Raw genomic sequence first — 24,979 nt, forward strand, 5'->3', positions numbered from 1 at the left:
TTATCCTGACAGAACAGAAATTTCTCTGGAACCAGAGTATACAAATTGTTGGAAGCATCCTAAGAATGACCATTCCCTTTTAAAATGTAGTTGGTAAATATTGCTAACAGTATTTAGCAGTAATTTGAGAAATTTGAATATGCAAATTAAGGTGCTATGAGAACTCTCTTGACTGTGTTGTGTGGTATTTTGCTCTCACCCGTTGTGAAGCCAGTGAAACTCAGTGTCTAAGGTGCCCACTCTCATAACTTCCCAGATGTGTTATCTTTGTAATCTTAAAATTGTCCTTCCCTGAGATGGTATAGGATGAGGGGGACTAAAGGTGGATAATTTGTAGCCATTGTTGAATGACCAGACAGGTATTGATGCCCAGGGAATGGGTAGCACAATCTCACATAGCAGCAAGCCTAAATAGCTGTATTTTTTTTTCCGCACACACACTGTATTTTATTTTTACAAGAGATAAATAGACTGACACCAAGCATTGTACATGGATGACCACAACAAAAGCAACAATGATTGCAATTACCAAACATGAAACACACTCATACTATGTCATAATATTGACATTCAGTCCAGTAATCCTCCACTGTAACAGCTCCTTTACTTTGCAGTGAAAATTGATTTGTATATTCTTTGCCTCTGAGTTCTTGTGGGATTTTTTTAAAAATTCAGACAGAAAGTCACAATAATTATACTCATCCTCATCAGTTCACTCAGTCCCATGTAGTTAATTTTTTTTTTATCTCGATCTTTTGTTAGCACTTTTATGAGTTCATCAGTTTTTCATTAGAGTTCTGAAAATGCTTATTCATTCAGTTCAGCAGTACAGTCAGTTACCAGAAACCTGTACTTGTCAGAGTCTTTTCCATGAATTTCTTGAAGATGAAAGCCTTTTATAGGAACATATTTGCAAAAGCATCAGAGTACACACAGAACTGTCTGTAAATGACAAAAGGCTTAAAAATGACAACGATTAAAGATTTGATGAAAGTTCATAATAATGCAGTTGACAAGAAAATAAGTTATTTCTGAGATATACATTTTAAAGCAATAACTAGGATTATGACTTATAACATTATACCAGAACATATAAGATTTTTAGAAATTTCATGTAATGTCTGAAACTAAATAGCTGTATTTAAAGTAGCTTGGGGAATAGGGCCTGGAGAATAATAGAACTCAGGTAGGCCACGCTGGACTTACCTGTTGTAGATGACTTTGCAATGTTTTAAATAAACACAAGCAGCTATCTTTCCCAGTAAGAAACCATCCTGTCTGTGGTTGGGTGGTAGGGTGACAGTAGCAGAGTCAGGGTGGCAGCACCTGATCTTTGGTTTTTTTTAAAGATCCAGCACGGGGTCTTTCCTGGTGGCTCAGTGGTTAAGAATCCTCCTGCCAATTTAGGGGACATGTATTCGAGCCCTGGTCTGGGAAGATCCCACATGCCACAGAGCAACTAAGCCTGTGAACCACAACTACTGAGCCTATGCTCTAGAGCCTGCAAGCCACAACTACTGAGCCTGCGCACCACAACTACTGAGGTCCGTGCACCTAGAGCCTGTGCTCCGCAACAAGAGAAGCCACTGCAATGAAAAGCCTGCACACTGCAACGAAGAGTAGCCCCTGCTCACCACAACTAGAGAAAGCCCATGCGCAGCAGTGAAGACCCAACACAGCCAAAAATAAAAAAAATAAATAAGTACATTTATATTAAAAAAAAAAAGAATCCAGCAAAATAGCCATGGCAACAATCAAGAAAGCTTGAGTAGGACCCCAGTGTTCATTGCAGCACTATTTACAATAGCCAGGACATGGAAGCAACCTTAACGTCCATCAACAGAGGAATGGCTAAAGAAGATGTGGTACATATATACAATGGAATATTACTCGGCCATGAAAAGGAATGAAATCGTGCAATTTGCAGAGATGTGGATGGACCTAGAGACTGTCATACAGAGTGAAGTAAGTCAGAAAGAGAAAAATGTAGTATAATATCACTTATATGTGGAATCTAGAAAAATGATACAGATGAACTTATTTGTGAAGCAGAAATAGAGACACAGAGGTAAGGAATAGACATATGGATACCAGGGGAGGTGGGATGAATTGGGAGATTGGAAGTGACATATATACACTACTATGTATAAAATAGGTAACTAATGAGAACCTACTGTATAGCACACAGAACTCTACTCAGTGCTCTGTGGTGACCTAAATGGGAAGGAAATCCAAAAAAGAGTGGATATATGTATACATATGGCTGATTCACTTTGCTGTACAGCAGAAACTAACACTACATTGTAAAGCAACTATACCCCAATAAAAAATAAGAAAAAAAGAAGAAAAAAAAAAAAGAAAGCTTGAATAGGGACTTCCCTGATGGTCCAGTGGTTAAGAATCCACCTCCCAATGCAGGGGACGCAGGTTGGATACCTGGTCAGGGGACTAAGATCCCACATGCCACGGGGCAACTAAGCCCCTGCGCCGAAACTACTGAGCCCACGCGCCACTACGGAGCCCATGTGCTCTGGAGCCCACGCACCACAACTAGAGAGAAGCCTGTGCACTGCAACAAAGAGCCCGTGCATCGCAACAGAGATCCTGTGTGTCACAACTAAGACCCAATACAGCCAAAAATAGATAAATAAATAAATAAATAAATAAAATAAACATTAAAAAAAAGAAGAAAAGAAAGAGCATCTCATCACAAGAAAAACAATTTAAAAAAAAAAAGAAAGTTTGAGTAGCCCAGGTTTGCCTTAGAGAAGACCTCAAACAGATAATATCAGAAGAGGAGCTTTGCGAGGACTCAGATAAATGCATCTCTCCCCTTCTTCTGGCTCAGGGTACCCATACACACATTTTATCTCCCTAGTGGGGTATTTGGGGATTAAGGATCAGTCTGTCCCTCCTCTGCACATCCAGTACAGAGATGTGTGATGTTCTAAGAGCAAGATTCTCGGGAACTCCACAGATACTTTCCTTTTCCAGGTAAAAGGTTGCCATAGTAAAGAGCTTCCTGTTAGGATCACCTTTATCCTGGGTGACAGTTTTACAAAGCCTCAATCATTCTGTCCTCATGTTTCTCCCAGCTCTTCCGCTCCAGGGCTCTTACTGTAACCAAGAAGGGGAATTGTGAAGTCTTGAAGCAGGAATTTAGACGGCAACTATGGGTGTTTAGAAAAGTAGAGTGACACAATTTAGGGCACATAGCATGTTATTGGCAGTGCTGGGACTAGAGCCCCAAATTTCTGATTCACAGTGTCCTTTTATCCTTCCATCATCCATCCATCCATCCAGCAAATACTCCTGAGTTCCTTTTACGTCAGTGGCTCTCAAACTTGGCTGCACCTTGGAATCACCAAGGGAGTTTTAAAAGGTACCAGTGCCTTGAGTTCTACCCCCAGAGATTCTGGTTTAATTGATCTGGGAAGAAGCATGAATACTGAATTTTTTCCCTTGGAATATATTGTTTATATATAAAACAATACAGGTATATGTAGCTGGGCAACACAATAATAACTACAGTGACTACATTATTATTATGTTTCTTTTTAGATTACAGTGGCATATGAAATTTAAGATTCCTAAACAAACTAAGAGTCTTTAAGTTAAACGAGTTCTTCCTGAAGATTCTTAGTTGTATGCTGATCTATTCTCATGCAGTAAAATTTTACAACACACTACCCGGTATTTAGCATGTCACATTTCTATAGTAAAAAATAGAGGCACAGACGATACAAGCAAACCTAACCCTCCTGTGCTTCTGGACACAGCCCAGCACACACACACACACACACACACACACACACACGGAAACACACACACTTGGATGAGTTCTTCTAGTGCATTTTCCCAAACGTGGTAGTTTTATTAAAGAATTCCAACCATTTCCATAATTTTCACAACCACACTCTATTCACTACATTAGAAAGGACTTGACGAGGATCCAGCTACACAGCAATGAATAAACGCTTGAGAACATCTCTTACGTTCTGTATCTCCTGCAGAAAATGATATCTAACATTTTCTTGGTAAAACGATTGGGGAGGCAAGTGGATTTTTAAAGCTTCACAGGTGATTTCGATGAGCGGCCAATTTTGACAACCACTCTCTCTGTGCCAAAGACTCGTTCCTGGTGCTGGAGATACTGCAGTTAGCAAACCAGACAAGATGATTACTGACAGAAATTAAACATGTAAATTAATAAGATAGTATTGGATACAAATAAGTGTTCTTCACAGAAAAGAAACAGTGTAATGTGATAGGGAATATTTGGAGTCAGAGGCTCTTTTAGATCTGTCATCATGTACATTTTTTAGGTGAAGGGGTCCGTATAGGGCTTTCAGGTGCCATTTGAAGGGAGACCCAAATCTTAAGAAGGTACCATGGGAGGATCTCCTTCCAGGCAGAAGGAGCCTCTAGGGTGTTCTGGACAACCTCTCTTTGCCCCTCCAGACCCACTCTTACCCCTCTCGCCTTGCTTGCCGCTATACAAAGCTGGCCAGTAAGGGTCCATCCGCAGGACCTGGGGTACGGGTGCCTGTGGTGTGAGGATCTGGAGTGTCGATCCTGGGGTGGCAAGTTCTGGGGTGTGGGACCTGGAAAGTAGGGTATCAATGGTAATTTGGCAAACTGTATCAAGAACTTACAACATATCCTTGGACATGATACTTCCATTTTTAGGACTTATGTACAAAGATCTTCATCATGATGTCATTTATGAGAGAAAAACCTGGAAACTCTGTAAATAGCCCATGAAAAGGGAATGGGTAAATACATTAGAGTATGTCCTTTTGGTGCAACATCATGTTGCCTGTAAAAATGTTCACTGCAGCAGGCCAGGAAAGAAAAGGGTAAGAGATGAGGCTATATAAATATTAGCAATGTCTGCCTGTCAAAAACTCATTAAAACATTTAAAAGGCAAACTGGAAAAATATTCATTACCAGTGACAAGAGCTCTTGCAAATGAGGAAGAAAAGTTTAATAGAAAAATGAGCCAAAGACTTGAATAGAGAATTACTCAAAGAAATTGTCACTGTATATATGAAAAAAATTATCAGCCTCACGTTAGCTATAACCTTTGCACAGAAGAAATAATTAATGTTTTGAGGACAGTAATGCCATAACACTCCCTCATCATTAAGGTTTTGCAAGGGTTTTGGAGGGCAATTTGGCAAAGTTAATTTGTTACCAAATATCCATTGAGTGCCTACTGTATGCCAGGCACTGAGAAGGGTTCTCAGTGGGGGTGGGAGGTGTGATTCAGCATCCAAGGGGCATTTGCAGTTTTCACAGTGACTGAGAGTCATTACCAACAATCTAGCACCCAGCCATTGTGGATGTCAAGTGTCCTGTATTGAACTTGAGTCATAAGAATTGCTCTGGCTGGAGGAATGAGGGAAGATATGAGACTGGGCCAGTTCTGGGTGGGGAATGCTAAGAGCCCTTCTGTTCATTCCAACAGTTACGAGCACGTACCCAGGCAGCCACGGCTCCCGCTGCCTGGGTCCTTCAGTGAGAAACAGAGAAGGCAGCAGACCTGAGACGAAGCCCAGCCAAACCCAGCCCAGCCAGCCCCACGAGTGGGATACCAGTGCGAGCACTGAGATTTGGCGGTTGTTTGCGACCATCATCATCACAGCATAGTCCGACTAATGCACCGCACAAGGAAGAATTGTCTCTCCAGATGCCATAAGCACCCCCAAACCTCTGACGGAAAAACACTGGATACAGTAAGTGAACAAAATGGAGCTGTGAGATGAACGTGCACAGTCAAAAAATAATCACATCAAAACTACAGGATTGCAGGTGAAATAAGTGCCCTTCATGGCAGGCTGAAAGGTGGCATGAGAAGGAGGACCAGGAAGAATGGTCTTGAGTGGGAAGTCCGTGAGATTTTCTCCAAGGATATCCATTTAAGACCTGGGGTGGAGTAAGAGACACCATAGGGGAGAGCGTCTGGGGCTGAGGGATGTGCGCGGGCAGAGCGGGGAGGAGCTGGGGGAGCCTGAGGGGCTGGAGTTCGGAGACTGGGAGGTGGAGGGGCCCCGCCCACGTGGGACCTTGCGGGCCACCCCCAAGGTGCTCGGATTTCACCTAAGCGCAAGGACAGCCATCAGAGAGCTTGAAGAAAAGTAATTTCATAAGCATGTCCATTGTATCCCTGGAGTCAGTTCAGCCCTTGGTTTACAGAAATGGACTTTGGGTTTCAAATGTCCCCCAGTGACAAGATTGCTCATGTAAAACTCCTACTACTGTCCATGTTATGGGGACTCAGTAAACAGCAACAGCCTAAACCCAGCCCTTACACCGTCTGGAAATGGTAGGGGAGGAAACAATTGACTCAGGAAATGTATTTCTAAATAAACTGCATTTATGTAACATTATCCAAGGAACCACAGTTCCATCAAGTTTCTGTGTGAAGCTAAATGAGAAAAAATCCAAAATTACTTTAGAAGAGAGACCAAACAATGATGTTTTCCTGGATCAGTATGAGAGACTTCTTAAATAGTCTTAAATAAAGACATATTATGATTTCGTTATCTTGAAATGAAATACAATGGAAATAATTTACTAGTAGGATTTACAATTATGTTGTAGATTTCTGAAATGTTCTCCTAAGACCCTTCACATTTCTTGGGAAAGACAAATGATTGCTGCAGTGTTTCTGGATTATTTGATTGGATTTGTTAAAACAACAAAACTGCTCTATTTACTCTACCTGCAAACAGAATGACATGGAAGTCATCAGCTTATAAGACTGGCATTTAAATAATCTAAAATTAGAAAACAACATCCTAAAAATTTTAATTCTAACAGGCTTCTTTTTTGAACCATTTCTTAATAGCAATAAAAGTAAGAGAAAAAGAAATCAGAATTAAATTAGTAGAGAGAGAAAAAAATCATCTTGTTGCAGTTCTGCATCCTCAAAATTGGACTTATCGCAAGGTGGGATCAACTTGGAAGGTAAGTCACTTCTGTTCTCAGGCTGTGTGGATAGAGGACTGAATCCAGTGCTTGGGGTAGTGACATTTCTTGTTGAGAGTAGAGGATGTGATGGACCGGCAAAGACCCTCAATAGAGAAAACGCCTGGGGAGTTTCCTCCTCACTTTCCAGAACAGGGCAGGGAGTTTCCTCCTCACTTTCCAGTTGCAGGACAGAGGGTCCTCTTTTCAAGAACTACACATGTGGGCAAGGAGGTGTGCATGAGATTGTTCACGGCGAGCATTGTTTGAGATAGAAAAATACAATGACCTAAATATTAATCAAATGAAGAATGGATATATATAATTTGGGATATCTTCATACAATGGTTTAATAGCCAGTGGTGAAAATGAACTAGAGTTATGTGTTTGAAGATGGTTAATTGTGAAACATACAAAGTTGAAATTTTTTTTTTGTTAATTAATTTATTTATTTTTGGGTGTGTTGGGTCTTCGTTTCTGTGCGAGGGCTTCCTCTAGTTGTGGCAAGCGGGAGCCACTCTTCATAGCGGTGCGCGGGCCTCTCACTGTCGCGGCCTCTTATTGCGGAGCACAGGCTCCAGACACGCAGGCTCAGTAGTTGTGGCTCACGGGCCCATTTGCTCCGCGACATGTGGGATCTTCCCAGACCAGGGCTCGAACCCGTGTCCCCTGCATTGGCAGGCAGGTTCTCAACCACTGCGCCACCAGGGAAGCCCCAAAGTTGAATTTTTAAGAAAAGCAACATTCATAAGGATTTGCTAAATTAACAAACATTCAAAATAATATTAGTCAATGCTTATGGATACATAAATATGTAGTAAAAGTGTGAAAGCCTGCCTGGGAATTATGCTCATGGCTGTGATTCTCTTGGGGTGGGGGGAGATGGAGCAGGGAAAGGAGTGGGAAGGAGGGTCAGAGATCGTCTATTCTATCTGTAATGTTTTATTTCCTGGGGAAAGAAGATCTGAGGCAAATATGATATAATGTCAATATTTGATAAAGGTGGGTGATAAATACATGGGCAATTTTATTATTCTTATTTTCTGCATATTTTAACTATTTATAGTAAAATATATTAAAAATGAAATAAAGAAAAACTTTAAAGTGAATTAGCGGCAAGAAAGAGGGGACAGAGGATGTAGACTCCTCTGTGGAGAAGCTTGGTAATGAATTGAAAGAAAGAAATAAGATGGTTAGGGGTACGCGATTGATGGAGAGTTTGTTTCTTTGGCTTTTTTTTTTTTTTTTAATTTATTTATTTATTTAATTTATTTATTTATTTTTGGCTGTGCTGGGTCTTCGGTTCGTGCGAGGGCTTTCTCTAGTTGCGGCAAGTGGGGGCCACTCTTCATCGCGGTGCGGGGACCGCTCTTCATCGCGGTGCGCGGGCCTTTCACTATCGCGGCCCCTCCCGTTGCGGGGCACAGGCTCCAGACGCGCAGGCTCAGCAGCTGTGGCTCACGGGCCCAGCTGCTCCGTGGCATGTGGGATCTTCCCAGACCAGGGCTCGAACCCGTGTCTCCTGCATTAGCAGGCAGATTCTCAACCACTGCGCCACCAGGGAAGCCCTCTTTGGCTTTTTTAAAAGACAGCAGGGACTGGAATATCTTTTCTTAAATTGCAGGGGAGAAGCCAGTTGAGAAAAAAAAAAAAAGTTGAAAATACAGACTTGAAACTTAGTGCCTTAGCTCTTACAAATCTCCCAATAAAATGCATGTTTTTCTCCCCGTTAGATTGTCAGCTCCTCAAGGAAGGACAAGGGCTGTGTGTTTTCTGTTTATCTTCATGCCCAGAGCCTGCCTCGAACAAGTGCACCATGGATGTATGGATGGATGATAGATGGATGGGTGGATGGATGAAAAGGTGTGGGCCAGGTGTGGAATATTAGCATAATGTGTGCATCAGAATGGCCACCAGGTGGCAGATGTGACAGTGATTATCCTTTCAGAGAAAAGAGTTCAGATGGACCACAGTTATAACTGTTCTCTTGAGTAAGCTTACGTAAGTGAAATACACCCAGTATTTACATGGGAATTTGGGACTGTCCTATCATCTATTGATTTCTCATTTCAAACACCAGTAGGTCAACTTAGTCATTCTTGGAAAAAGAGCTCTTGGTGTAAAAAAAATGCAGTTGCATTGATTTGTGGTTAAAAAAGGGACTGGACTACACACGTGTCCATCTTCTTTCTGTCCTGATATCCAGATAGTATGATAGCGAAAGTATGACTCCACAAGGACAAAAAGAATGGAAGAAAATGGAAGAGGAAACCAAAAAAAGCTATTATAACCAGGTCAGTAAATGGGTTATACTCGATAAGCTGCAAACAGGAAGAAACCTGGTTTTCCTCCCACCCATCTTCTTTAAAGTTGCTCTGTTAGAGTTCCTTTCCCCCCCATCTGGATCAGATCTTGTGCAGATTCTAAGGCTCTTATGGGCACTTTGGGAGGTTAAAATCGTCTCCTTGTCAGGTATTAAAAAGTCCAGTCTAATCTAATCTTCAGTCTTTCATCCAGTTCATACCTTCTCCCCCTTCCTAGCTTGAACCTGACCTGGAGTTCTGCAAAATGGAAGCAGGGGTTCATGGACTATTCTTTTAGCACTCTCACCCCACTTCTTCCCACATTCACTAACTGATGCTTCTGCCCTTCCCAGTGTCATGCCCAAGGGGAAGCGGAATGAGAAGAGGAAAATTGTATTTGATTGGGCTGTTGTGCCTGTCATTGATGCCTCTGTGTGACAGGTGTCCCAAGCTGATCCTTTCTGGTGAGCATGCCGTTGTAGTAATTTTTTTGCCAACTGTCTCGTGGGACTTTTGACCTTGCTCTGTTCTCCCCACACTTCACTGGGGGAAGCACCATGCTGCTGACATCTCATGCAGTTCCCTCTATTCTCCTTCCATGTGCTCCTGAAGAAAGCTCATTCTGCTAGTGCGTAACTGTTAGGTGGGGGGTCCTTTCAAGCTCACTCTTACCTTCCTGGTTTTCCACTTAGTTCCTGGAACTCGTGAATCCCCATCCAATCCAACTATGGAAGTTCATAGACTGTTCCCACTCTAGTCTCTTCTTTGTTCTACACAGGTATTACCAGGTAGCCTCAGGTGATTAGAAGGCACTAATCTCTCCACCCCCCCCACCCATCAGACCCCTTAAGTCCAGAGGACATGGGTCTAGTTCTCCCCCAAATCACTCTCTTCCCACACTTTGCCCGACTGCCCAGGTTGCAGCATAGAGCAGACCTACAGGTGTCTGCAGCTCAGCAGAAGCTGGCTGGGGCCCAGGATGTTAGTCTCTACCCATGGCAGAGAATCCCAGGGTCTTGAGTGTGTGTTGAGAAGCCTCTCCTTGCTGGGCCTGAGGGGTAGAGAGAAGCATCCACTTTAAATGTTCCCACTCCCGCGTATAATTCTTTAAAAAAATCTTGACTCACTTTGAAGAGTCTCCAGCCTTTCTTTTTCCCTCCCTCCCTCCTTCCCTCCTTCCTTCTTTCTCTCTCTCTCTCTCTCTCTGTCTCTCTCCCTCCCTCCCTCCTTTCCTCTTTCTTGCTTTCTCTTCATATACGCATAGAGGTGGAAGGTAGGCTAAGGGCACAGGACCTGTTTCATGATCTCATAGTGAGTCTTATATGAATGGTCTAGCATCTTTCTTTGGAATATGGGGGTACATTATATTCTAGGTTTTAAGCCTCAGCCAAAACTCCAAATTTTTTTTAAAAAACCTCACTTCACAGCCTTGTATGCTGTACTTATATAATTACAATTATAGATATTTACTAATTATAATGAATAATAATTCACATATGAAAGGGAGCCCTTGGAAATTAAAACAAGATAGCTGATTAAAAATCAATAGAAGAGTTGGAAGATAGAGCAAAGGAAATGTCCAGGAGGTCAGACATCATAATAGAAGACAGTAGGGGAGGCGATTTTCAAAGATATAATAAAAGAGTGTCCAGATTAGAAAGACCCTCCAAATGCCATGCATAATGGATGGAAAAGTGATTCACACCAAAGCATAGTATAATGACATTTCACAACACTAGTGATGAAGAGAAGATGCCAAGATTTTACAGAGAGGAAGACCAGGTCACGGAGAAATGAGAATTAGAATGGCATGATTTTGCAACAGTAGCACTGGAAGCTAGAACAAAACGGAGCAACACATTCAAAATTCTAATGAAAAATTATTTTTAAGCTAGAATTCTGTACTCCAGTAAGATTTTAATCAACCAAGGGAATAGAATAAAAATATACATAAACATCCAAAATGTACTTGCTAGTCACCTATGACGTCCATTCTTCCTTGCTTCCTTTGTAGTAGAACCTGTTGGGTATAAAAATATGCTCAGCTAAATTTCTAACGAACCTTGAAACCTTCCTCTGCCTGAAGACAATAAGTTTCCTCTTTGATCAAAGCTGCTGACTTAACGTGTTTTGTTGGTGTCTGTATTCCCAATGCCCAGTGGAGTAGGTTTTCAATGACAGGTTTTTTAAATGAATAAATGAGCCAAACAGTGAAGAAATATCATCCTCCTCTATCACCTTCCAAGATATGCCCACCCTCCTTTAAGACTTCAGCATTTAATTCATAGTTTATTTTCCTCACCATCTTTGGCTCACAGCCTCCATGACTTCAACGCCCACAAGATCCTTCCAACCTCAGACCTCACTGTACCTCGACTTCTAAGGGGATGAACTAGATTACTCCCAGATTCTGTTCTTTGCATCTGTATTTTCATCTCCCATAATTTTTTATTGGCTCTCAGCAGAACAATTACAATACCTTCCAGTACTCTTTCATCCCATGACACCGTCTCCCGATTTATCATGTGAACAATGCAGCCCCCTGATATAAAAACCCATTTATTAGAAATAGTCTGAGGATTTTGTTTCCCCTTCACAATCTCGTCCCAGCATGTCCTCCTCTCCTAACCTCACGCAGCCACCCTAGATTTCTCACCTCTTCTCAGAACCCGCCTGGAATCGTCCTAGTTCTTTGCAATTGTTTATACTGTTCCCTCTGCCTGGAACTGAACTTGCATTCCCTCCAGCCCACAGTGCTTCATCTCAGCCAATTAAAAATGTACCCATTGTCCTAGGACCTGTTCCAATACCACTGTCTCCCATGAAGCATCCCCCAACGATTCAAGCAGAATTAATCCCTGAAGCCTCTATGACTGCAAAACACTTTGCTCTTCTGTCTATTACAACATTTATTAGGACAGTTAATAGTACACTCATTGAGGATGTTCCATTTCTGTGATACTCCAAGACTTAGCTGTATGCATTGTATGTGCCTAGCACATAGTACATACCAAAAGTGGTTAGATGAACTGAATTGAGGTTCAAGGAGCTATCTCTGACTGTGATTTAAGTCTAGTGACTTGTGGAAATAGGCAAGAGAGCAATGCATATCTCCTCCCTTAGGGACACTGCCTCATAATTATTTTAAAAGTTTTCTATTTTATCAGAGCCTTAGAAACTGCTCCTTTTCAAATCTCCAGCAAAGTATTATTTTCCGAATTAATTATTGCAGAAGGATAACTATTGCCTAAATCAATTCTCAACTTAGTTTGATTGTGACCACTAATGAACTAGATTGGAGATCTGGAGCCCCAAAGAGAATGTTTTCAGACGAATAATATATTTTATTTGTCAGCAGTCCTCAGCCTCAATTTATGGTGAAATTAACTGAAAGTGGATTGCATGTAATTGTCAGCTCGTTGTCAGTCTGCGTTTCCAAGGCCGGGAGAAGATAGAATGACGAAAGGTAATTTCGTTTTTCTTCATAATTGCTTCTGGATGATACCAGAGCCTTTGAAATAGAGCGTGAGGCTCTGCATTTTGAAAATTGCAAAGCAAATGCAAAGCTTGGGTTGAATACCAAAAATTCTGAATATGTCAGCTAGAGCAGAATTAACATTTCTATGTATATATACTTTTGCAGTTTCTTCCACTAAAACTGTCTACAACAGGTAACACGATTTTGGACTTGAGATATGAAAAACCCTATTTTATGTGTCATCAGTGATAGGATGGGGATTTGAGTCCAGTTAGCTTTATGGTAATTTCTAAGAAGGGTTAAAGAGCAATAAACTTTCTTTCAAATGATACAAAGAGTTGGTGGAAGTTTATTAGGTACTTAAAATTACCAGGGCAGAGAATAATCTACAGCCGATGCAGATGAATGAACATCCAAAGAACAAATGCAGAAGATGCACAGATAATGTTGAAGGAGGAATTAGAACTTGATGAAAGACAAAACTAAAATAGCAACTTCAGTTTTCTGTCATTTATTTATATTTATTCTAAAAACGAATTAAGATAAAGGAGGCTATTGCTTGTTGTAATGAATAAATCACTAATTAGTAAGTCGTGCCAAAGCACTGTGCTGTCAGACTTCAGATCACCATTTCCCACAGTGTGTTTCATTGAGTAATACCTTGACTTGCTCACCTCGTTCACCCCACAAAAGGGCTCCATGGGTCAAATAAGTTTAGAAATGTTGTGTATTGTTTCCCACCCCACCCCGCCTTAGAAAGTCCTAATGCATATTCATATAGGAAACACCTGGAGAAATCCTGCAATAGAAAAACTGTGTGCTTTGTGTATCTCACAAATGTATTTGACTACAGATACCAACTGACGCCTCGTTGAGCATTGGTGTTCCCATGGAAGCCTGCCTGGGCAATGGTGCACTCGAAGACCGTGCCGGCTGCTGAGGCAAGAGGGTCTTCATCCGTACATTTAGGTGTAATCCACCCTAAAGGTTCTATCTGGGAGAGGCGTGCATGCACGATCCTGTATGTATGTCAGAGACTTACTCAGCGGGACTGTTGTCTTGTAAAGAATGGGCAGGAAAAGTGGGAGAGAAGTTATATTAAATGAGGGGGTCTCTATGAAATGAGGGGATCCCCCTAAATGCAAACTGAACAATAAAGTATTGCTATAGAGAGATCCTCAGTTGTCAACTCAGACAGTAGAAAAAGTACCTGAATTGAACATCCATTGTTTTCTAAGTCATCTATGATGTGTCTCTCCTTGCAAGCCCCTCCATAGGTCCCAGAGCTGAGTGCAACACCTTAACACGGGCTGCAAGTAGCTGCCGGCTCTGGCCCGAGCCCGCCTCCTCATGCTTGCCTCACACACTCCCTCTTGTGGCTCTAGCCTCCCTGGCGCCCTCTCCCATCTTCCAGAGGTCAAGCTGTTCTCCCCTCAGCACCTCCTGCAGGTTCACCTCTGTGAACCCCTCTTTTCTACTTCTGACTTCCTTGGGAAAGCCATCCTGGACCCCACCCCCCAGATCAGATCAGGTGCTCTTGTAGGACACTAGTTTTTCTTGGTAGCACTTATTGCAAATGATTAACTCTATATGGGGACATTTGTTAACATTGTATTGGGGTATAACATACACCCAACGAAGCGGCCAATCTTGAAGAATTTTTACATATGTCTAAATCCAAGGAGCCACCAGCCAGGTTAAGCATACAACATTTCTAACATCCCAGAAGGCTGTGCTCTCCTCTCCCATAAATGATTCTCTTTTTTAGCTTTTATCACCGTAGGCTAGTTTTCCTATTCTTGAACTTCTTACAGATGCTCCCCATTGTGGCTGTAAGATGCACCCAGATTGGCGTGTGTAATAGTATTTTATTTTACTAGCATTTTGTAGCATTTCACTGTATGTATGTACCACAGTTTATTTATTCTGAATATTTTTGACTCTCTTTCCCTCTTTACTGTAAACTTCATGAAGCTGCAGAGTGGGTGCCTGTGATGTTGACTGGAATGTCCTTAGGCTTAGGACTGTGCTCGGAGAAGAGAAGGAACCCAGACTTTTTGTCGAAAAATGGAGCGTTTTTGTTGTTATCGCTGTTGGTGTTAATCCTTTTAAAAAGCTAACACAATTCTCTCATTTTATGGATGGAAGCATTAAAACCTGAAACATAAAGAAGTGAAGCTAAAGTTAAGACAAATTCTCAAATCCAACCATATACAGTTATGCAGCTGCACGCCAGGAAATGTCTCAGATGGCCAGCAAACCGCCGGAAGTAGGAAGAGGCAAGGAAGGATTCCCCTACAGGTTTCAAAGGGAGCATGGCCTTGCTGACACCTTGATTTGGACTTCTAGCCTCCAGAGCTGTGAGACAATGAACTTCTGTTACTTTAAGCCACCTCACTTTTCATACCTTGTTATGGCAGCCCTAGGAAACCAATACAGAGTGCAGGAAGAAGGAAAACCACAGGTCTCCCCACTACCCTACTGGCTGATGACACCTTTGTGGCGCCTTGAGAACGCACCTCTCAGATCTCCCACTGCAGTGAGTGCAGTTTGCTGCTGACCTCAGGGCCACGCTTTCCTGCTCCAGTGACTGAGCCCAGGAGGGGTACTTGGGACTCTTCTAGGCAGCTTTGACTCAAGGACTTCTTCCTTCATCTCCCTAACCTCCTCTGTAAGCCGGGAAAGGGGGTGGGGTGTCTGCGATGGAGGCTCTGGTCACCTCAACCTCAGTGATGCAGGTGACCTACCAAAGAAGCTGGAGCATTTCGCCATAGAGCTGCGTACGTGCATGACCAAGAATTCGGAGAAGCTGGAGGCGATCTGCGGGGCTGGAGATCTGTGGAGCTGCAGGGGCTGCCCTGCAGCGGGGTGAGCCAGCAGATCAGTGACAGCGTGCGGGGGCTGCAGCGGTGCCTCGTTCAGAGCGCAACGGAGGCTGCTTCCCTTTTCTTCTTTCCACACTTCACACTGACCCCTCTTGTCACCCTACCCCAGAAGCACACAGGGAAGGGGATTCTACTAAGTGTAGTTCCTGTCTAGCTAAAGCGCCCCAGTACAAACCACCACTGTTTGTACTCTGCGTTGTGCCTGGAGAGCTCTTTCAGTGTCTTGGTTGGGGCATACACACCTGACTACTGGTGTCCCGGTAAAAGACAGGAGACAGGAGGGGGCTTGAGCCGTGAACCACACTAATCCCTCGGTTTGGGGCACAGAGCCTCATCCATGACCCCTCTCTGCTAGGGGTTCCAGGGTTTCAGTGTCTCCAGAGATTAATTCTCTTGTTTCTTGTGGGAATCAGGGAATCAGTGACCCAGCTATAAATGACGGAGGAAATTAGGGACAATTGCTCTGGTAGAGGCTTCAGACAACCTTCCTGTATCAGCCTGGAGCCTAACTCCTGCTCTCCAAGCTGCCGGGTGCCTCAGCCCTGTGGTTTTCAGGGTTCCCGGTGGTAAATCACTCCCCACCATTAACCCAAGTGGGCTCGGAGAGGGTCTCTCTTCCTCTCTTTTGTCTGTTTTCCCACTTCCCAAAATGTCAGCACATTTCTCATCTGCAGTCATCAAATTTCATCCACTGTGGTCTCTCTTGTGTTCATTGTTTTTGTAGGTTAAGCTGTTTTTTTTTTCTTCCCATTTTAGTTGTGTCTCAGGAGGAAGTAAGTAGTCATCAATATGCGGATCCAACCTACCAATGTTGAAACAACGTTTTTCCATTCACTCTTTAACCCCCAGTCCCCTGGCCTTGTTTCCCACCATCCAAGGAACTCCTGGTGGGAGTCTCCACTGTCCTAATTGCCAGGTCCCTAGACTCTCCAATCCTCATCTTGATTAAATTGTCGTACTTGGCCTTGCACATACTTTTTTTTTTTTTTTACTCCTGCCTGGTGGACATTTTCTCCTGTAATGAGTCTCTTGAAAACTCCCCTATGGCTCCCCCGGTCTCCTTTGCTGGCTTCTTTTCCTTTGCTCTCTCCTTACATGAGCTTCCTTAGAGCTTCATCTTTGGACCTCTTTCCCTGCGCTCGCATCATGTTTCAATGATTGTGTGTACGTGATGATCCTCAAATCTGTATCTTCAATTGTCTTAGGTGAGATCTCCTTGTTGCAAGAGACAGAAACCTGATTCAAACTTGCCTGAGAATAAAAGGGGAATTTATTAGCTCATTGATGTAACTGGAGACTCAACCAAGACGTCCAAAGCTGTACACACATGGGGACTTGTCTCTCTCTGCGTCTCTTAGCTCTGCTTTCCTCCGTGTTGACCTCGGTCTCCCACAGTCCTCTCTACATGGCGACAGTTTGGCCACTGGATGCTCCATCGTTTCATGGTTTACTTGTCTCAAGATCCCGGAGGAAGAGGGTGTCTCTTTCCCCACAGCTGGAACGTGGTCCTTGTGAAGCATGGGGCTTTGCCAGACCTGCCTATGTGCCCTTCTCTGGGCCTGGTGCAGGGGCTGAACGGGATGGCTGTGGCCTAGGAAAGAAGTGGGTCCCCGAAGGAAGGGAGGGCTGGGGGAGGAGTAGAGAGGGGGAAGGAGATACTGCATTCGTTTCGACAATTTGAATGAGGAGGTCTGGCTTCAGGAATCAGGGCTGTCATCCTGGCTCTTCAGGCTTTGTGTCCCTTGTCTCTACAATGAGGAGGTTGTACTTCTAAGGCCTTCTAGTTGCCATCGTCTTTATTTTTAGTCTACGAACAATGGACATAAAGCAGAACCTTTTGGCGGTGCCTCCGAGTGCCATCTGAGGGGCAGCAGAGCATGGCAGCTCAGAGCACGAGTTCTGGACTTGGATGGCCTGGGTTCATCATGTGTCCGTCATCTCGGCGACTGCTTCGTGGGTGTGTGACCTGTACAGTCTCTCAGGACGCCACGTGCAGGGAGCCTCACCCTTGGTTTAACACTCTGCTGTCACTCTCTCGGAATTCTTGATAGTTTCATCTTTGACCTTACGTTTTGTCAGTGAAGTTGGACCGGACGTTGGAGCACGCATGTGGATAGAGGAGATGAGAGAGTGTGGGTGTCCGCCGTTCCCTGCCAGCTCATCCCCTTAGAGAGTTCACAGTGCCTCGTAAGCACATAGCTCTGGTGGACCCACCTACGTGGGAGTTCAGTGAGACCCCGAGTGCGACAAGGTAAGTGTGTTATGTCTGTGACTGACTTTCCCTTTGAACCAGAACTTGCTTTGAACGTGGAAAGAAGGCAGTGACGGTCTAAGAAACACAAATGACAGGGAGCCCTACCACATCCTTTCTTTTTTTTTTTTTTTTTTTTTTTAAACTTTGGGTTTATTTATTTATTTATTTTTATGGCTGTGTTGGGTCTTCGTTTCTGTGTGAGGGCTTTCTCTAGTTGCGGCAAGTGGGGGCCATTCTTCATTGCAGTGCGCGGGCCTCTCATTATCGTGGCCTCTCTTGTTGCGGAGCACAGGCTCCAGACGCGCAGGCTCAGTAATTGTGGCTCACGGGCCCAGTTGCTCCGCGGCATGTGGGATCTTCCCAGACCAGGGCTCGAACCCGTGTCCTCTGCATTGGCAGGCAGATTCTCAACCACTGCGCCACCAGGGAAGCCCCACATCCTTTCTTATATTATTCCTCTGTATTAGCCAACCACTTACACTGCAAATAATGTCATAGAAGGAAAAAGGATTATAATTCCTTTTCCCTTCAGTCCTTCCTCACTCATCAGCAAGCCAAAGGTAGAGAGTGCTGGCAGAACATGCACGGATCAAGTGGAATCAAAACAGCTGAGTTAGTTCTGTGAAGCCTTTCCACTGTTCTGGTAAGAGCAAAATACATACTACAGGTATAAACTGCAAAATAATGAATTGTGTAATTTTGGTTCTTTTGCATATGAGTTAAATATTTGCATTTAAAACTGGCATCGCACCATATAAAAATGAATGGTAGGGGGCTTCCCTGGTGACGCAGTGGTTGAGAGTCTGCCTGCCAATGCAGGGGACACGGGTTCGAGCCCTGGTCTGGGAAGATCCCACATGCCGCGGAGCAACTGGGCCCGTGAGCCACAACTGCTGAGACTGTGCGTCTGAAGCCTGTGCTCCGCAGCCACGATAGTGAGAGGCCCGCGCACCGCGATGAAGAGTGGCCCCCGCTTGCCGCGGCTGGGAGAGCCCTCGCACAGAAACGAAGACCCAACACAGCCATAAATAAATAAATAAATAAATTTAAAATGCATTTAAAAAAATAAAAAAAAAATGAATGGTAAAGTTCATACTAATAACTTAAAATTAAATTTTTCTTTGCTTAGAATGGCATTAAATAGCAAATACAAAAATAAGTTGAGAGAGATGGGGAAGAATGGATAAAGCTTTATATTTTAGTGCCTTTTTTTTTTTAATTTACTATTTTTTTTTTTAAAGATTTATTGATTGATTGATTGATTGCTATGTTGGGTCTTCGTTTCTGTGTGAGGGCTTTCTCCAGTTACGGCAAGCGGGGGCCTCTCTTCATCGCGGTGCGCGGGCCTCTCACTATCGCGGCCTCTCTTGTTGCGGAGCACAGGCTCCAGACTCGCAGGCTCAGTAGTTGTGGCTCACGGGCCCAGCTGCTCCGCGGCATGTGGGATCTTCCCAGACCGGGGCTCGAACCCGTGTCCTCTGCATTGGCAGGCAGATCCTCAACCACTGCGCCACCAGGAAAGCCCCTTTAGTGCCTTTAATGGCACTTTTTTCCTGCTTTTGAAACAAGAAACCCCATGTTTTCATTTTGCACTGGACCCTGCGAATTATGTAGCTCACCCTACATCAACAAATTACTTTACTTCCCCAGTGTCTCAGTTTCCTTATTTGTAAAATGGGCACAATAACAGTGTCTCCATCATTGGATTGTTGCAAGAATGAATAGTGATGGGCACTCAGCAATCAATGAATGTGAGCTCTTATTATTAAGATGATTTAGTATAGAGTAAATCTGTAGGTGATTTGGTGATCAATCTTAAATTTCCTCAGTAATGACTTTATGTAACCTAATTAGTTAACTAGCTAATTCCCGCTCTTTTACTTTACCTGCATTGGCGTAGTTTGAATATTTCACTGTAATTTGTTAGTGGGTCCACTTACTTTGCCACTTAGATGATGCTATTTAAATTAGTCAGTAGAATACTTTAGCCAGTAGTGGGGCAAGTAAAGTCTAGAAAAATATTTCAGGAAGAAAACACTGTGGATCAAACTTTTTCAATTCCAAATAAAAACTGAGGGAAGGATTAAGCTATTGTTTCTGTGAAAAAACAGAAAAGGATATTTTCCACTTCCCAACAACAGGTGGCGATGTCGCTAAGCAAATGGAAGGTGTGCCTTGGTAGAGAAATTCTGTGATCAAGTGTGAGGAAGCACAGCTACAAACAACATATGGAAAACAATGCATATTTTAATTAGGTGTTAATAACTGAATATCGAATTCTTGTCTTCCTCCTAATTCACAACAGTGTTATGACAGCTAATTAATAAGTGATTGTAGAGGAAATGATTAATTATTTACAGTAATAATTAGAATAGCTTACATGCTTGTAATCATAAGATGGTTTTCAGAAGTAGATGGAGGCAAAGCAAGTTATTGTTCTGCTGTTGGAAGGATATGGCGGCGCCTCTTTTGGAATGATTTCTATTATCATTCCACACTGTCTGGGTTTAATAAACAGGTACCATTATGCGTTTGTTCCATCAAGGTTCATTCCAGCCATGGAATATAAAATCATGCATGTGTATTTTTTTAAAGGATCCCCTGTCATCCTTATTTGAAATTATGTACATAAGGGTAAACGTGAAAGCTTCCTTGTGTAGGTGAACTCTTTGGAAAGATACCAACCACAGAACAAACTAAAAATAAAATCCTGGACCTGAAGAATAAAGCCTCCCCCTAGAGTCTCTGTTTCTTCATATATAAAAACAAAACTAAAAAGCAAGTGTATAAGCCCAAACTTCTCCTCCTCCACTTCTCATTCCATATTTCAAATCTCTTTGAACTGCCTCATGTCTTCGGGATATAATGAAATCCCTTGCTCTGGAAGGAAGCCACAAAAGATAGATTTCAAGACCTTTTCCTTTCCTCTCTGCTAGTAGCAGAGCTAATGCAGTTTACTTATTAGATGAGTCACCATGGATACTGGTACAGTCAAGCCAAGTCTATCCGAGTGAGGGGAATTGGAGAATTGAGGCAATTATCCTCATAATTTAAATAAACAAAGTCCCCCTCATTTTTGTTTCTGTTACCTGAAATTTTCAGGTGCATGTCTAATTTTAGCTTTGAATTATTAAAGGTGGTTCTTGCCTCAACTCTTATTAAATTTGCAAGCGGAACTCTGGACTCCTTTGCCGTGAAGCACCTTAAGAAAGTGTCCCCAAGGCAAATGGATTCCTGTGCTCTCGGTTTTAACATCCCGAGCATTTCTACCTGGCATTTGGGTAAACAATGCGGATAACTCAGGTCTAGGATGAAACATTTCTGAAGGGTAGACAACATTCAGATCTGGAAATGGTTGCTTGGAGAGACCAGATATTTTTAATCAGACAAAAGACATTCCTGATACCACGTCCTTCCTGTAAATATGGTCCCCAACATGTCCTGCATGGACCACGTGTTTCTCCACTGGCCCCGGTCCAAGCCACAACCTGCACTGACACTTCCAGTTGGGATTTTATGGGTGGTCTTGCCTGCCTCTCCGAATCTCCTTTTTCTCCTCAGGTCATGTCCCAACTTTACCCGTGTGAATTCCCTCATCTGAGTACCCTTAACTTAACGCCAATGAACATTTTAGAGGAGCTTTGTAAGTATAGGGCATGACTGTTATTTCCAAGTAACGAGTTATCATATTATTGTTGTTTAATATTCATGTTCAATGTTTGAATTATTTATCACCTTGTCTTTAAGTCACCATTGTTAGGGTTCAAAGAGAACCCTGGTGATGATAATTGCTGTGGTGTAATCCCCACATGACTATGCTCTGCACCTTTGTTTCCATACTGTGCATTTTTGAAGGCTGACTCAACTTTCAGCTTTCACACTGCCTGCCGTACATTTTGCTCTGTGACTCAGCATTGAGGGCTTCTATGGCGACCTCGTCTCTAATTCCTTCCCACCATGCAGCAGCTGTGTGGTACATTCGGAAGTTGAGTATCTGTCTGATTGGACAGTATTTTGTGGTGGAAGGGGCTATATGACAGAGATGGGACATCGGCAGCTGACTGACCTGGCCTTCAAGCCCATTCCTTCACTTCCATGATGTATCCCTTCTGAATATGTCTTACCTTCTCTGAACTTCAACTTTTGTTTCTGTGAAACAGGGAAAATAATACAGGTCTCGCAGAGTAGTGATTGGAGATAACTTAGGTAAAGCGTCTGGCATGAGGTGAGTGTTTAATAATGGCGGCCATCATTAGAACCGCTCTTCAAGCAACAGGAGCCCAGGTACTTTTATTCTATTGCTGTTATGCTTCATCTCCTTTCCCCACCTTTAAACAGGACTTTATCCATCAATACTTACTTTCTGAAAACATAATGGGAGCCCAGCACTCTAGGGAACACAAATAATATGTGTTTGCAGTGATTCTGCCTTTAATGAACTGCTCACTTGTTAAGAAAAGGCATGAAAGAGAGTAATAATAATAATGTTAATAATAATAGTACCTAATACTGATTGAGAATTTTACTCTGTCATGCTTCGTGCTAAGTGCTGTACAAATTGGAACTCATTTCATCACCACAATAACTCATTAAACAAACAGTATTATTGCCATCCCTGTTTTACAAAAGAGGAAAGTGGGGCTCAGAGAGGTTAGGAGACTTGCCCAAGGTCAAGATCTTAAACTTGGGCCATCTGACTCTAGGACTTGAGCCTTCAATCATTCTGCTTACTTGTTCATATGGGCAGTATTAAGTGGTACTAAGAGTGGTCTATTTTCAGAGAATGGAGAGGCCAGCATAGGGTGAATTCACCTGGAAGGTGTTTTGGGGGAGAGTTATCTGAGTTCCACAAGGCTATCTTTACAAGGGAATAGTTAACAGCAAAATGTAACAGTCACAAGAAGGTGAATTAAAAGTTCCCCGTGAAACCACATGTCCGTCATTTTTCTGCTTGGGTTTATGCCAATGCCTGAATCTTCCCAAGTAATTCACTGCTGGTCGAGGTGTCCCCTGCATCCTGTGATCTTACTTCTCTTACATCAATCATTTGGACCCCACTGTTTACAGAATTAAAGGATGTTGTGCCAGAAGGGATGCCAGGAGTCCCACTGTGAGCTCCAGAGAGAGGGTATGAGTTACCCAAGATGATACCCAGGAAGCTCAGCCAGCAATCGGGCCTCCTGACTGCCTCACTGGTTGTCTTTCCACTTTGCCACCTTGGGCCCTGCCTTTTAATGCATCGGAGATGGGAGTATAGATTTTACAAAAATTCTTCCAGCTCTTGTGGAAGTGCTGGGTGTACAGCCCTATTTGATACCCATTTCCTCCCAGATCCTTTTCTTCTCTTAATCAGGGCAGTAAGTACTGATATTTACCAAAAGACATTATTGGTCAGTCTGCATCTCCCTCATCAAAATGCCACTCTATTGTCTTGCTTAGAACCAAACACAATATGCAGGGGCCCCCTTCTTCCTGCTGAGAAGTCATGCTGCCCCTCCAACTGGAAGCCAAGAGTGTTCACACTCAAAATCCTGAGGGTTTGCTGAGATTTTAAAGTTGGCCATACACCCTCTTCCTGTCACCCAATATATTATGTGTTTGGCTGGAGACTCTTTTGTTTGGAAATAATGTCTTTATTTCAAACAAAAATTCAGAGCCTGGTTGGACAGATGCATAAACAGGTATCCGATTCGGAGTGACTTCTTCGAAGAGGCCGCCTCTCACTGGCTGTCAGTTGGTCCCTGCTGAGTTGTTTGATGCATTCACCGCATTTTATATTACTAAATGTGGCTTATGTATCTGCCAATAAATCTGAAATACAGGTCACAGAATATGCAGCTCAAGGAAATCCATAAAAGTAGTAGAGAGAGGCTTCGCTAACTGCATCAGATGGCCAAAAGCTGAGGTCATTTCCTCTTGCTAAAAATCTAGAGCTTCATAAATTATTTTTATCACCTCCAGAGCCAAGCAAACAGTTTTGCACAGATGCCAAAGGGGTTTCATTGCTTTTGTTTCTCTTTAAGCTGAAAACATCTCTCGTCTTCTCCAAAATGATTGCGCACTTTTTTTTTTTTGTGGCATTATTTACATCCTAGCATATCGCATGTAAATCTAGCAACAGAAATGCAATTGCATCTGGTCAGGGTCTTCAGTGACAGTGCCACAAGCACCTGCGCTCAGAAGATGGTTGTGACCTAGGTTTAATTACTCCCTGTGATTGGGAGTTGACATTGTTTCCTTTAAAACATGTATAAGGAGATGTTAGGTATGCAGAGACAGTAAAAATGAGCAATGAACATTCAGTGAAGAACTTTATAGAAAACACTACTGAATTAACTTACAGTACATTTGTTAAACATGAGCACCTCTAATAATGACATTTCATTTAACAATGCCCTTTGTCTTTTCAGTTCATCAGTTACCTATTTCAGTAATGAACTGCAGTCATACCATTCTGATTTTCTCCTAATGTAAAGGCTCAGCTCACTTCACTGCCAGTGAAGCATGATGCTATTATTCAGTTCCTGGCTTAGGAAAAAAGCTATAGAATATATCACAATTCTAATTGGCTAACAAATATTAAATCCTATGATTGTTAAGGGCACCCGGTGATTCTGTTTAGCTTTTGATGGGGATAAGTAAAATAAAGAAAGGGAAACGGTTTGAAGAAGAAAAAAAAGGTTAGCGTGTATACTTTATGAGCAGTAACCCAAGTATCCGTTGAAAAAATATGAGCACACATTATATTTAATAGCTCAAGTGTTATCTTAATTCTTTATCAACAATTCATGCAGATAGCTTAATACCAAATATTTTAGTTAGGATTAACAATCTGTGAAACAGAAGGTTTAGCAAATGAGAGGTGGAATTTGTTCTACCTGCAGCTGTAAGAGGAGGCAAATGTGAGCTCCTGGAAGGCTGGGTCATGCATGAGACATTCTTTTTCTGCCAAGTAAATGTGGCTAGATTTGGAAAATATTATGTCTCTTGTAGCCCTGATTTATACTTCCCACGGAAGGTAGTGAAGCCTGTGTCCAAACTTATTTTTTTGTCCCTTTTGCAAAGCTTTCCTGGGAATGAAAGATA

The 24,979-nt window shown here is 42.7% G+C and overlaps 1 long non-coding RNA gene across 1 annotated transcript; it reads left to right on the top strand.

Moving 5' to 3' along the window:
* The first annotated feature begins 1,364 nt into the window (after nucleotides 1–1,364).
* LOC130706817 (uncharacterized) lies at nucleotides 1,365–13,997 on the top strand. The gene is made up of 7 exons (XR_009006878.1): nucleotides 1,365–1,965; nucleotides 5,472–5,739; nucleotides 6,855–6,973; nucleotides 9,180–9,267; nucleotides 9,630–9,740; nucleotides 12,635–12,742; nucleotides 13,608–13,997. It is a non-coding gene; the product is annotated as an uncharacterized LOC130706817 (long non-coding RNA).
* The last annotated feature ends 10,982 nt before the right edge of the window (nucleotides 13,998–24,979 follow it).

Source organism: Balaenoptera acutorostrata, unplaced genomic scaffold (genome assembly GCF_949987535.1).
Source record: "Balaenoptera acutorostrata unplaced genomic scaffold, mBalAcu1.1 scaffold_351, whole genome shotgun sequence".
NCBI classification, from domain to species: Eukaryota; Metazoa; Chordata; class Mammalia; order Artiodactyla; family Balaenopteridae; genus Balaenoptera; species Balaenoptera acutorostrata.